General features: G+C 36.7%; 1 long non-coding RNA gene across 2 annotated transcripts; it reads left to right on the top strand.

Moving 5' to 3' along the window:
* Positions 1–3179: 3179 nt before the first annotated feature.
* On the top strand, positions 3180–4372 carry LOC116194802. 2 transcript variants are annotated; one of them, XR_004154526.1, is made up of 3 exons: positions 3181–3739; positions 3827–3908; positions 4153–4372. It is a non-coding gene; the product is annotated as an uncharacterized LOC116194802 (long non-coding RNA). The 2 variants fall into 2 exon arrangements; XR_004154525.1 differs by having other exon boundaries at positions 3180–3908.
* Positions 4373–14953: the final 10581 nt, after the last annotated feature.

Here is a 14953-nt window from a genome sequence, read left to right as displayed (position 1 = left end):
TTACTAATTAAAACCCTAAAAATCTAAAACACTGAAATTCCAAGGACTAGCTTCCCTTGCTTTCCTTTGTTTTGTTCACGTGAGGAAGCTTTGGCAATTCAGATGATGATAAAGTTGCAAGAAAACGAAAGGAATCTCCCAACCTCCACCATTTTTTTTCAGCAAACAAATTAACCCTAATTTTTTGAGATCTGATAATTGTTGAATAGATATAATAATTAGATATATAATACAACCACTCTTGTCAAAGGAGTGCAATGCTGTTGCACATTCCTATATTGGACTTACAATCCTTTTTTTAATAATTCATTCAAATTTCATTAATAGAGGTGATCTTATAAGGCGAAGATCACAAAAGGTTTACAAAAAGATAAAAAAACAATCCCTACAATCACAAACAAGGGGAAGCACAAGGAGACACTTACAAAAAAGATACAAGACAACCCCTATAATCAGGCAATAAAATCCAAAAGCTTACTAACACTCGATTTGGCTAAACAATCCGCAAAAACATTGGATTCTCTATGAGAGTATTGGTACCGAACTAAAGCAAAGTGCATAGTAGACAATTGAGTGTCCAAGAGTATGCTCCGATATTTCCATGGTGAACCAGTAGCTTTAGTAATTCAGGATAAAGCAATCTTGGGATCCGACTCAATGATAAGAGAAGAACCAAGGAAAATGAAGTTCGAAGCGGAGATTTACAGGGCACGTCTAATTGCAAGCAACTCAGCAATATTTGAATCTATAATGCCAGAAAAAGAAGAGAATAGACAGATAATAAGACCTTTTAAATCTTTGAGAACACCTTAAATACCCGCGGGACCAGGTTTGTCATGAGAAGATCCGTCGGCGTTCCATTTGAACCAATCGGCAAGTGGGGCTAACCAGGAGATTTGAGGACGACTCTTCCTTATATTGGACCAGCTACGGTTAATGACGTAGCCTACACGCGAACAACTGTCACAGATCCATTGATTCCGCAGAATACCGGAACTACGACCTTCAATCTCCTATTGATTTTTCGAATTCCTATGAAATCAACATCCAACTCGAATCGAAATCAAGAATGGGCGAAAGAGCACGGTAGCTCTAAACTTTATTAGATAATCAAAGACGACAACTCTTCAACCCTAGGGTTTACAGTGCTTAACTAGGATTAAAAACGCCTAAATTACACAAAAGACATTAATTTTTCATAAAATTGTAAAAAATGCCCAAATAATATAAAAATGCATGTTTGATGCCCTAAATGATGGAATTCGATCTAAATTTCGTCTTTTCACACCAAAAGCCGTGAGTTTTGCTCCAGATATCGTTTCCCTCGAGACAGGGTCGTCATAACATGTTTTGCTCGAGGTACCAATTCGCCACGTCTCTACCGCATCATTCTCCCATGAGTGGAGAGAATTCGCCCTCGAATCGTCATCGTCCAAGTTATCACCTTGATTTTCACGATAGAGAGACTAATACGTTTCTGCTGTTTTTCCACTAGCCATTTGAATGCCTTCTTCTCTTTGCGAACTCTTTCTCTTAATTCTTCGTACATAAAATTCCATACACCTCTTAGCCAATAAACACTTTCACTGAACATTTATTTTCTTGATCGAGTCACGTGCACTTCAACCAATTTTGACAACTGAATAACCTCCGAAATCGGAACCGTAAACATCCATGGATTCACTTTAACATACGATTCACTTTCGCTCTCTGGATTTGCCTCAGTTTCGAGATTTCCATCTTGTGTTTGTTCAGGGAGGTCTTCTGCTGCAATATCCTCAGCTGGTACTGAGCTATAGTCTCTCTCCTTGCGTGCTGCATTACTTTCCTCCATTGTGCAACTTTTTTCCAACATCTCTTCCTTGATGCTTGCGCTTTCATCAGCTCTCATGAATGCAACATTCTGCTCTTCATAAAGAATGTTATCCCTTTTCGCATCCAATGCATTGTCGGAGTCGTTGTTAGGGTCAACATCACTTCTTGCTGCATCTGAAATCATACTCTTTACTTCAATATCTTGTTTACAGTCTGATCATGCATAGCTTCCCTTGAGTTGATCTCTGTTGCTTCCATAGCCATATTTGCAGCATCGCTTTCATTGTACGATGTCTCGATTTTCAACTTCTCCTGAGAATCTCTCGCCCAATTCTTCTCTCCCAGAAGATTCACTCTCCATGTCTTCCTTCTCACACATCAAATTGGGCACTCCATCTCCTATCACAATCACTTCCTCTGTTTGATCACAGTAGCCCCCACATGCCTTATAAAATACCCACTTGGGCCTACACGGACTTGAGCCCATCTGCAACCCAAAAGCTTAAGCTGATAGGTTATTGGACCCAAGCCTCATATAAGCTTAAGCTTATGATTTCGTTCTCAATTTTTCGATGTGGGACAACATATCTCAATACCCACCCTCACGTGGCAACATGTGGCCCAACACGTGCCACGTGCCTTAAACATCCACCCTTAACAACTGACTCGAGCCGGGCATCCTCTTCCGTGCTCGGGTAAGGGGGGACAAATACCAAACTAGCCTCGAGCTTCACACTCAGGCCTAACTAGAGGTGCACCTTTAGCTACCTCGGAACTGGACCGGACCACTCTTGGGCCTGATTAACATGAGGCGCACTCTTGGCTACCTCGAAATCGAATCTGGCGTGGTGTGAGCCCACATGAGCGCGGGAAAACATAACCCGCTCTGATACCATGTAAAAATACCCACTTGGGCCTACACGGACTTGAGTCCATCTGCAACCCAAAAGTTTAAGCTGATAGGTTACTGGACCCAAGTCTCATATAAGCTTGTGGTTTCTTTCTCAATTTTTCGATGTGGGACAACGTATCTCAACATACCTCGCTGCCCTTCTCGTTGTTTGCATCCTCGACTTGCATACACATCAGCATGCACTTCGTCCATGCACGCACTCGCTTCGCTTGATGCACTGCAGCAAGGGCCATCAGGACCACTACTAAGACAAAGGTCATGCACATCGTCTGCTTTGTTTAGGTGATCAATCTTGCAAGTCCGTTGACGTTTGTGCTGGGAGAGTTTTTTTCTTTCTTTCTTTCTTTTTTCCCCTCCGCCCTTAGCCTCCATTGAGCATTTTTCCTCTCCAATAATAGTAAAAATTAAAAATTGGAAAAAAAAACCAATATATATCTATTACTCTATATTAAAAAAAAAGAAAAAAAAAAAAAAAAGGAGAAGCTCCTTGATATGTTTTCCCGTTGGTTAGTGTGTTTTCACCCGTTCCCTCGCGCCTGCGTCCCACGCTCTCACGCCCAGACACTCACAAACACTCTGTACCCACCCGCCTTCGTAGCCGTTCTCGCGCCCGACTCCGCCGCCACACTGCCGCTCCTGTCATGGAACCTCACTTGCCCCACGGCCTGCAGCGCCCCACCTGCCCCACGGCCACAGCCTCTGTTCCTTCTCCCCACACAGGTTCCGCGCCCCCCCATACAATCGCTCATGCCTTTTCGCGCCCTACCAGTCGCATCTCTTCCTGTCCTTTCTGCCCAAACCGTGATTGTTATAAACTCCACACACATTGACCCCCCACCAATCTCCCTTTCTCTGCTGTCGCTTCCCAATTTTGCTGCTCGAATTTTTTCCTGCTTCCATGTGCCGCCCGTAGCCTGCTCGAGGAAATGCATCTGACAGTCCTGCTGGTTCTCGATAGCACAACTTCCTCTATAGCCCAACACGTTCACGCTTCGGCTTTGCATCAGAGGGGTTAGCTTTCGCCTCCAAAAGCACTTGGCCCTTTCAGTTGTGTGTATACTTCCTGGCATTAATTATGCAGCTCCTGCATGTCCTCAGATAGTGGAAATGTGTCCAGATAGAAGAAAGTAATTGCAGGTGGCTCGACTTCGTGTTGCCTTCCGGGAATATGTTTCAAAAGGTATAGACTTAACAGTAAGGAGAACCAACACTTATGCACGTTCTAGCACGTACCTAAACCAATTAAGATTCTTTTCAGAATAAAGACATAGGTTTAACTGTTTCGCATTCTTTAATTCGATGAAAGTTGTATGTACGGCTTGGAGGGAGATCTTTCTTTCATATCCTTGGGGATCCATCCTAAATTATGGGGTCAAAAAGCTTAGGTGTAAAGTGAGATCGTGTCCGGTTGCTTCTCTTTGCAGGTTTCTTGGCAAGAAGATTTTCATTGTTGCAGCCGCAGAAACCGAATCCATCCCATCCCTGTTAGCCAACCTTGTGTATAGATGTTGACGATTGCGATCTTTTAGCTGTCCTTGTGGTCTGTATGTTATAGCTTCAGTTTGTTGGAGCCGGTCACTGACCAGGGGAACTTTGTATCATCCATACTCAATAGCAAGGCATGGCTGAAACTAATTTGGATGAGATCGTCTTAATGCTCTTGCAGTCCCCTACCGAAAGGGTCAATTTATGTCGACACAATATGATAGCTCGTGTTTGACTATTCTTGATTTCATTAGCGCAAGGTGTGACTTGTTCCATTATTTCGTATAACTAGAATCCGATTAACATGGCAAAATCCTCGCCATGTATCCATCACAGAGGAAAATATCAAATGAAATGTGAACATGATCATCAAAGAAACCATTATAATGTCAGCGTGAGGCAAGGGGCTGGGGACGGGCGGCACCAGCCATTACCGGAAGGTCCAGCGTGACAACATCCAGGGAATTACCAAGCCAGCCATCTGCTGCCTCGCCGGGCAAGGCAGCATCAAAAGCATCAGCAGTCTCATCTACGAGGAGACCCGGGACATCCTCAAGATCTTCCTAGAGAGTATGATCTAGGACGCTGTCACCCAAACTGAGCACGCCCGACCCAAGACCGTCATAGTCGTGGACGTGGTTGATGCCCTCAAGACTCAAGATGCAGGACCGGACGCTCTACGAACTCAGGGGCTGAGCTGAGGCCGAATGTCTCGGGCCTTGTCGTGGCCCTATTGGGTTGACTTTTCATACTTGATGTAATTCACCATTCATCCAAATCTCAATTAGTCCGCTTTTGGGCTTCTCGGACCATACCAAAACATTTGAGCTGTCCACTTAGAAGATGTCCGTGGTCAGTTGATTAATATTGACTTCACATGATATCTTGACTAACATTAGTTCTTGACAAAGCCTATCTTTGTCACCGTAAATGCACAAGTCCACGCAGGGTGCGATGTGCACCGAAATGTAATGGAGAGCTCGTTGTTATTCGGGACGGGGAATCAGCTACTCCACGGGTATTCTAGTTACGTCCAATATGAAGGGTTTATGGGCATGATCCGTTGGCCGTACGAGTAATAACAACACAAATAGACATCGGACCAAACCAAATAAATCTGACCAATGGGTCCGACTTCATGAACCAATGGAAGCAGTCCATCCAAACCTCAAACCTACCATGGCAGGCAATTTACTTGCTATGTCAATTTGTAGTTCTGCTTGCAACTTGACTCCAAATAATATTAATAGAGCTGGGAATGTAGCTCATCGATCATTCTCATTCCTTTGTTTCTGTTTGCATCTTGCAAGCTGTGGAAGTACATCGGGGAAATCGAATTTGACTCTTCAACTTTGCCTATCGAACATTTTAATTGTCAGCGCTGAGAGCTAGCATGGAGTAGCTGTAAATTTGACATGATCATCACTGCCGACTTGTTTAAAAGGTTAGTCTCGTTAAATGACAAATTGGGTTATTATTGATGTTTGTCATCGACAATACCAGTCACCTTCTGATCAGCATCCCGGTCGTCCGAGGATATTTCGGTTATTGTGGCATTGTGTTCAAATGGGGAGAGAATCCATGGAAGTGAACCAGATTTCCAAAAGAAATAAAATCAAGACGGACTATATCCGTCTTGGATATGATTGAGGATCGATGCAAGGAATTAAGAGGGGTTGGTGCCATATTTTAAGACCATTCTTGAATGAACTTGCTATATATTATGTCAAAACTCACACACCACGATGAGTGGTCCGGTAGGTCTTGTGACTGATTAAAAGAGCCATGATGAATCGGGTCGATTTATTGCTCGACTAGCCATGGAAGCTGGAGGTATGGGGATGGATGTGGATGTGGATGGATGCAAAAGTTCCATGTATAGTGTGAATAATTCATTCAACTAGGAAGGCAATGTACCTTTGAATAGTCCTGGCCGTTCCATCGTCCAGGGTATTAATCAATTGCGGTCGAGGTCCTTTTTTTAGGTTGTACAAGATTTAGGTGATACAACATTAATGAATGTATTATTGATTGGAATTAATACTAGTAAATCACTCTCACTTGATAATGTAGGTTACCAAGAGGAGCACAAGTTTCAAATGCCATCGATAGAAATATTAAATGCCGTCGTAATATACTAATCATCACAAGATCATAGATGACTTTCGCTGATCCAACTGTTGAAGCAGTAAACGGAAGTTGAGGGTCAGTGTCACGAGCCGGAGATGAGTGCACTCAAATCGCGCCCCAGTGCCCACACAGTAGCCTGAGAAAGATGATCGGTACCGGTCGCCCCCTTGCAGGTTGATAAAACGTCTTCCACAAAGAAAAAGAAATAAAATGCCGCTCCCTCTCGCAATTCTATCCACCGTGCAACAATTTTGGTGAATATGTATTAAAAAGAATGGCTTCATTTCATCATATCCTAAAAGATGATTAGGATGAGATAGTGTTATGATTCTTGGAAATGTCAAGTCTCTTAAAAGCGAAAAGTGATCAAAATGGTGGCTGCTGACTTAACATGGTTAATTAGTTTATATATTTCAAATGCATTTTCCATATCCCATGTCTTCTAATGCCTGATGGTGATGGATTTAGCCTCATTAACTGAGTTGAATTTGGTTGATAAACACATGTCCATAAATTGTCGCAATTTCTTTTTCTCATGTCCTGCAAATTGATTGTGTTGTTGTCCGTTTCGGAGGCTTAAATTTGAGCACTTTCCACCAATCTCTTTGGCCCTGCAGTCGCCTCCCGCATGTCAAGATTAGACCAATAAAGAGAGTAGCATAAGTCATCTGCCATAAAGCAGAGTCCTCGGCAGTGACGGAAATAATAGAGGTTGGGAAGATAAGGATATACTCCAATGTCCTCAATAAGCCCCTCAATAGAAGTTCCCCCTCCCTCTCTCTCTCCATGTACATGAGCTCATTTTCTGAATTAAATCATCCTATACTTTTTCGATTGCACATAAGATGGTTCATAGCGGTCTCATAAAGAGATCTTGCTTGTTGGATATAATTTTTATTGATGTTTGATGCCGAACCGACTGTATCGTCTCATTTTCATTTGGATCACTGGGGTTCAAAGAGTTGAAATACAAAGAACTGCTTGCTAAATTATCTTGATTGTCGTGCCGTATTTAGATTATTTTATAGAAGAGTTCATTCATTTTATTTTTCATGGTTTATACCATCTTAAAGAGTTGCTTGTAATCTAGTTGATTGAAAAAATCATGACTCTTCATAGAAAATTAACTACCCAATTATTAAATGATGATGATCAATGCTGATTGGATTGGCTCGATGTTTTTCTTCTTTTAGATATTGCACTTGTCGCTTAATAGTACTGTCTCATTAATGGATTTTTTTTTATAAGTTTTGTCTAATTAATTGAAAAGGTTTATATCATGTACTTCCCAATATTGATTACAACTTTCTTATCATCTGGACAGTGGTCAGTTTAAGTGCAGTTACATTCTTGTTTTCAGAACTTGTTCAGTACAACACACAACTTGAGACCATTGCCGACGTAAAATGAAGGTACAAATCTTTTTTCTTGTATCAATTCAATCTTAATGTTTACTTTCTTTCGTTATAGATTACTCTAATGGCTAACAAGATTGGAACATCAAAATTTGTTGGCAGGTCATTGAGTGCTGTTAGAAACATTATGAATTTCAAAATAACATATTATGTTTACCAAGGGAAAGTAAGTTAAGAGCTTCTTAATAAGTGTATATATGTACTTTAAAGAACATCTCGATTAAGTAGCATTGTGGATTATTACCTCCTCGAAATTTCACACGTTTTTCTAATGGAGCAGGCTTGAGGATGCAGGCAGTGTAATGGAGGCTTGAGTATTGAAACACAAGGAAAAAGGGAGCTAAACTTCAACATTTGATTGGATTTGATTGATTATAGTGCATTATTAATCTTTAATATTAGTACCTTGTCTGTACAACCAGAATTTGTGATTTATCATTATCATAGGTTGTTAGGTTTCATTTAAATAAGCCAAAATATTAGCAATGTGAAAGGCAAGCGGTTGCAAAATATTTTGCTTACTCCTTGTTGTACCTCATTGCACAATGCAGATAATAAACGAATTAATTTTACTATATAAATTGTGACATCTTAGGCAGTGTTAGTTATGAATTAATAAGTTTTAATAGCGGTGGACCATATGCATTTAATTCAGCATTTGAAACGGTAGGCCACACTCGGATGTCTGCAGCAAGGGAGGTCATGCTATGTTATTTCACACCAAGGTAAAGTAAAATAAAAGATGGTTATATGCCTTAAAAAATTCCCAGGCTCTTAATATAGTTGTCTTGTAATAGAATATTTTTTGCTTCACCAGTACGCACGATTTAGTCCAACTTTCAAGGTATGCACATTAGGTGACTTTTGTTTTTCTTTTTCTTTTTATAGGTATGCAAATCAGGTGACATGACAAATGACAGGAAGTAATACATAGCCTATATCTAGAACATAAATTTCGAGATAAGTATATAAATATTTTCTAAGTAGAGCATAAATTTTGATTATACAAGTCTGATTATAAAAAGACAGGAATATACAAGTTTCTAGATGTCAATCGTGTCATAATATTGGTTATAATGCGTGATGTCTTAAAAGACCCCAGCGGAATAATACGAAGCAATGTTATTTTGTTGCGTTGTATTTTAAATTTTACATTTTAATCTGCGTTCATCGTAATTGGATGAGTAACAAAACTTTTTTTTTATCGTGGGAGAACATTGTATTCATTTTGGACCACAACAAGGGCAACTAGATCACTAACAAAATGTCATCGATGCCTTAATAATAGACTATATGCAGCCAATGCACGTGCTGTTGCACTAGTATGGTTTAAAAGGAAAGCAAATGAAATTGTGAATGCCCAAAGATATAGTATTATGCGTATCTATTCCTACATTTACAAAACTAAAAATAAAATTATGCTGAAAGTAAGCAAATTGTCTAGAATTTAAACATATATCATGGATCTATATTATGAAAACTCATCGACCAATGTATTACAAACTTGGCCAAGTAAAAAGTATTAAAGGGGAATTCTACTCTGCATATATATATACATATACATGGCATACTATTACAAAATACCAATGTAATTACATGGAAAACGATTTGCATATTGTAAGACCAATCTATCCATCATGCCCTACTGTTATGTCGACCTCACTGGTCAAAGTGATGAAACATGTGGTTACATTGGCCCGACTAAGAACTAGATTTGACCTCCCGATTATTGTATATGGAGCCGGGCTCAAAATGTCCTGTCTGACTCGGCTTTTATTCCCGGTCTACATCATATATATATATCACACCTTATTAAATATGGTTGAATTGTAAATATCTCTAATAAATAATGGTACAGTAGTAAATATCTTAATAAATTAATATATTATATGGAAATTAAATAATATTACTTATTATTGAATTAAAGAAAATATATCCAAAAGAAACATTAACAATAATTCTAATCACTTATCATTATTTTATAATCAATTGCTATTTTATTAGTAAATAAATATACATAATTTTAAAGAAATTAAGATTTATTAAACCTTCCCAAGTTAATTTTAATAATCATTATTAGCCTCATAAAAGTTAAATTAAGTTAATCTCCCATTGAAATGATTAGTCATTTTATCTTAAATTATTCAAATTTACAAAAATTAATATATGAAATATGAATGGGAAAAGACAATTGCGAATACTTAATATAAAAATTTTATGGATTCTATGATTATTAATATTTCTTTCAATAGTTTAGAATTTTTTTATAAATTAAATTGATAATTGAGATCATGTATATGAAATGTTTTATATGAACGATTTGTTTATGAGCTCTTAAATTAATTTTATCTTGAATGGGTATGAAATTTGTCGTATTAAAGTTTATATAGTATAAAAACAACCTTTCTATATATTAATATAAAGTATAAATCAATATTAATAATTTTTTAATATCTAACATTTCATAATTTTTTTTTTACAAAACCCCTACAATGCACGGATTCAATAGCCTAGTATATGTATAATAAAATGGTTCATATATTAATGAGCCTTCTATTCATTCAAAATTCTTTTTCTAGCTCTGGTAAAATTTCGTGCATTACATGTGAGAGGTCTTCTTCTAGAAAACTATAGGGCATGTTTACTTTTAGAAAGTTTTTTTTCAATTTTTTATTTTCATTTTTCTTCTCCTTTTATAAATTTATTTATCTAAAAATAATTTATAAATCATGCTTATAAACTCAAAATTTAGAATTTTCAATCTTTTATTGAACATCTAATAACCATTGGAGACTTTCCAATTAAAGGGAGGATAATTGACATAATTTTAAAAGAAAAAAATAATTGATAAAGAACCTTCCAATTAAAGAGAAGAAAATTGGAAAACTATTAAAAGTACTTCTCTAAATTATTTTGAATTTGGAAAATTAGAAAAATCTCTTTTTCTAAAAAATTGTTCTTCATTTTAAGTAGGTAACATATATTTTAAGGTTTTCCATTTTTTGTGAAAATTTTCTTAAAGTAAACGGGACCATAAACTTTTTATGCAATTCGAGTGCAACTTAATTATTTTATTTTGATCATTATTCCCGTAGAGATATATCTTATTTTCAAATCCAGAGAGACAAGCACCAAAACCAAAGACAAATATGGAAAGATGCACACTTAACAAAAGACGACGCTCCAATCCATCCGTCTTTTCCTCTCATCAAGAAAATTCAATTTCTCCACTAAATTCAGATGTTCGAGCAAGCAAAAAATTCGAAGTTGAGAACCGAGTAGTTAGAAAGGGAAATTGGTCCTTCTCTTTCTTGGAGAGAAATGTGCACAAGAAAAAAGAAACAAACTTATTGTAATAGTAGGTTGGTACGTGTGTTATCTAACAATAATGATTGATTTTGCAAGATTCAACCAGAGAGGGAAAGAAAGGTCATGGTTGCCAGCCATCACTGTCCTGGCGAGGTTGCTGACGACCTTCACTCTGTAAATTAATCCGAAGACAAACCAGGAATATGTAATTCTGTCCTCGGGCACAAATTATTGTCCTGATTCCCCCTAATTTCAACCTAATATAAGCATGCCCATTTTGCCTTTTGAGTTGTCATGTTTATGGGTAGTTCATTTAATCCTTCCCTCCTCCAATCACAAGATAAGAATTTGTCGGATCCTATCCTCCACCAAATCTGATCTAGCTACCAAAAACATTCTAAAACTGGGAATTAGATGGATACTATTTTCACAATGAACCGTGTTCCAATGTATAGAAGATTTGAAAGTTTGATTAAAGGAAATAAGCCTGTTTTTACTAATCTTAGTTGGGTTGATCACCATTGTACCGAGCGGATATATATTACAAAGCAAGCTTTTCACAGATAACATGGATTATATTTTAGAAAAGTTATTGCTGAAATAAAATTACTAGCGATTATTGTTGATTTCAGAATAAGTTTGGAGGTATTTAAAGAACACTGATTTAATAACTTCTCCAATCAAATTAGATGATTGATAGAGAATAAGATCGACCACTTTTTTTTCGGATTCAAAGAAGGCCAATGGGCCTAAGTCGAAAAGCACATGATATATACCATCACGTTATAACCGTATTTTTCACTCTTTGATGAGTTAGGTCACTGAAAAACGGCCCGTGCATAAGGTTCTCTCGATCGCTCTCTATCATCGCCAAGAAAATTCAACTCTCCATTGAATCAAATGTTAGAGTACTGACCAAGAGAACTGAGTAGTTGGAAACGAATCGGTCCTTCCATTTTCTTGGATATAAATGCTAACAAGAAAGAGACAAAAGGTAATTAAACAATAGAAGGGGAAGTGTGGTGCCATCCGCCTTATTGCGATGATATGATTGAACCTGGCATTATGGTGCAATAAAATTCCTTGCCAACCCAACCGAAAAGCAAAACCAGCCAAACAACATTTGTATAATTGCCACTTGTCATGCTCAAACGTACTCGTGAAGAAATTAGGGTATTCGATTACGAGAGACAACCCCACCCCCTATAGTGTCAATTTTCTAGATTCGACAAGGAATTTTGGGGTTGGTGAGATGGGCAATATAGGGCTTTGCCTGTATTTGTGGCTTGAAATATTTTTGTGGCATTTAATTAGACAAATCCCTAGTGGCAAAATGAATTAGATAAATCCCTAGTTAAATAACCCAAATTTGAGAGAAAAATGTAGTAATAGTATATCTCATCATCTGAAATCAAGAGATTTCATATTCGATTCTTGATAATAGAACTTTGAATTCCTCCTTTATATATCTTATTTTTTATATTCATTTATGAGAATTATGAGTGTCTCGCAATAATAATAATAATAATAATAATAATAAAAAAGAAAGAAAAAGGGAAATTTTGAAGACAAATGGGAGCTCGACACTTAAGATTGCATTAATTGATCAGTTAACGCGTTCTTCCCCTCGAGTTTCCTGCCTCACCATCATTACCAGAACAACTTATATGTTGAGATGACACACATTTGAGACCCAACCAATGAATGAGAAGTCTCACATAAAACAAAGCTCATGCCGCCATGGAGTGGCTTACACAGTTTATGTAGTATTTGATTTGTGAGTAACTGTGTCTCCTCCACGACTATATATTCATTTAGGTTGGTTCTGTGAGATGATTCAATTTCCATGTCGGTTGCATAATTGGCAGATAAATCTATATAGTTCTCTTTTTCGATTACAAAAGAGACTTATTGTTTAGTATAAATATAGCAAAAAACTAAATAAAGAGCTATAAAAATTTCAATGGTTAGATCAAATCCAGAACTTTATGATTCTAAGTTGGCAATTTATACTATTACACCAAATCTTTTTTTTTTTTTGTAAATGGTATTGCACCAGATTCTCATTCCCCCATCCACATAGTTTTTTAGATTAAACAAATTAAAATTTTTGGCTAAGATTTTGGATATAGTCAACTTATATTTATTAGATGAAGTATATCGTGTAAATATAGCAAACAACCATAGAGCAAAGCTCCATAAGTCAGCCAAAATCGTCGCCAAGTCATTTAGGATCCCAACTCATATGTTCCATGGGGAGGACGTAAGAGCTTGAAGAAAGAAATAGTATGATTAGGGATGACAATCGATGGCACGTTATGATAACACGACGCGGATACAATCATACAACACGAAACTAAACAAATTCAACATGTTTTCGATCTAATATGGATCGAACCCATATGATCCATATAAATAATGATGTTTTAATGGGTTGAACCCGTGTAATCTCAAACACTGTTAAATCCATTTAATTAAACGTTTTTTACTGTGTCATCGAACCTTTTTATCCATTTAACTTTTTATGTTATTATTTGGTCTTCGGCTTTTGACCTTATACCAAATATGGTGCGTTTCTTTCCCTATATTGAATAATTGTTGGCTAATACTTTACTATACTTAATTTTTTTCTGTGTGAACTTTGTGTTTACTATTTAGTTGGTCTGAGTTTGTGGTTGACATATTTAATTGTGTAAATATTGTACGGATGTGTTCATTTTAGGCATTCGTATCATATCGTGTAATACATGTATACATTTAAACAAGTTTAATTAAACAGGTTAAATAGCTATATTTGTGTCAAATCAGAAATAAAGGATCATGTTTGGATTTTCATATTTTGACACGTTTGATATATGTGTCATATTCGGATTTAGACTTTTTTTTACATGAATTTGTTTAGGCATGACCTGTATAAACACAATACGATACAGATTGGCAATCTTAATTATGATTATGTCACAATGGCATAGCTGCCTCTTACATATAATTATATAAGGTTTGATGAATTTGAAATAAAACATTTATAACAAGCCTTTGTCATAAGATTGAGAGTTAAGAATAAGAGTTAATCTAATATTAAAAAATTGAACAAAAAATAGTGTATAATATAATTGAATTTATCATCATATCTACTCAAACTTTTGAGTTAGATATGAGTTCAATCACTTATAGGTTCGATGGAAATTTGAAATCATATAAGAGTGAGCAACACATCTATATGCGCTTGTATTGCACTACACCATGCCTAGTGTTAGAAGAAGCCAAAGTGCGATTCATGTTAGTGTAGCTTGAATGCGAAATTACTTGTGGACTATTTAGCTCAAAAGCATAAGAGGAAGCCCTCCTCATGGTCATCATATTAAGTCTGGGATGGTAGAGAAAGCATGTCTCGCAGTCAAATGTCTCATCTCGCTTTAGTGTGAAAAGTCCATCTCATAGTTCTAAGTCTGAGTATGTAAGTAGTATTCAATTCGTAGCCGAATGTTGAGAGTAGATGTTCATGTGCACGTGGCACATGGAGTTAATGTCACATGTATATGTGAAAACTGATATAGTGAGTTAAGAATAAGAGTTAATCTAATATCGAAAAATTGAAAAGCATATTCTCTCTCTATATATATATATAAAGATCATTAAATTCATCATATATCTTATGATTAGTTCCAACTTTTAAATTTGAATATGCATTCAGATTATGTGTAGGCTTGGTGGAAATTTTAAGCAAGTTATTCATACCCATGAATTATGTATGGATTTTTTATTTTTTTGGGAGTTGCTAGCATGACCTTTTTAAAAGGTGGATTTGAAGAATGCTATGAAAAAGATAGAGAAAATGACACTGTACATCACAATTTGAAAATTCATTTTACAGTACATCATATTT

Source organism: Punica granatum, chromosome 2 (assembly GCF_007655135.1).
Source record: "Punica granatum isolate Tunisia-2019 chromosome 2, ASM765513v2, whole genome shotgun sequence".
Classification (NCBI taxonomy): Eukaryota; Viridiplantae; Streptophyta; class Magnoliopsida; order Myrtales; family Lythraceae; genus Punica; species Punica granatum.
Note: the sequence above shows the minus strand (reverse complement) of the source record. Positions and strands in the feature narration are given on the sequence as shown.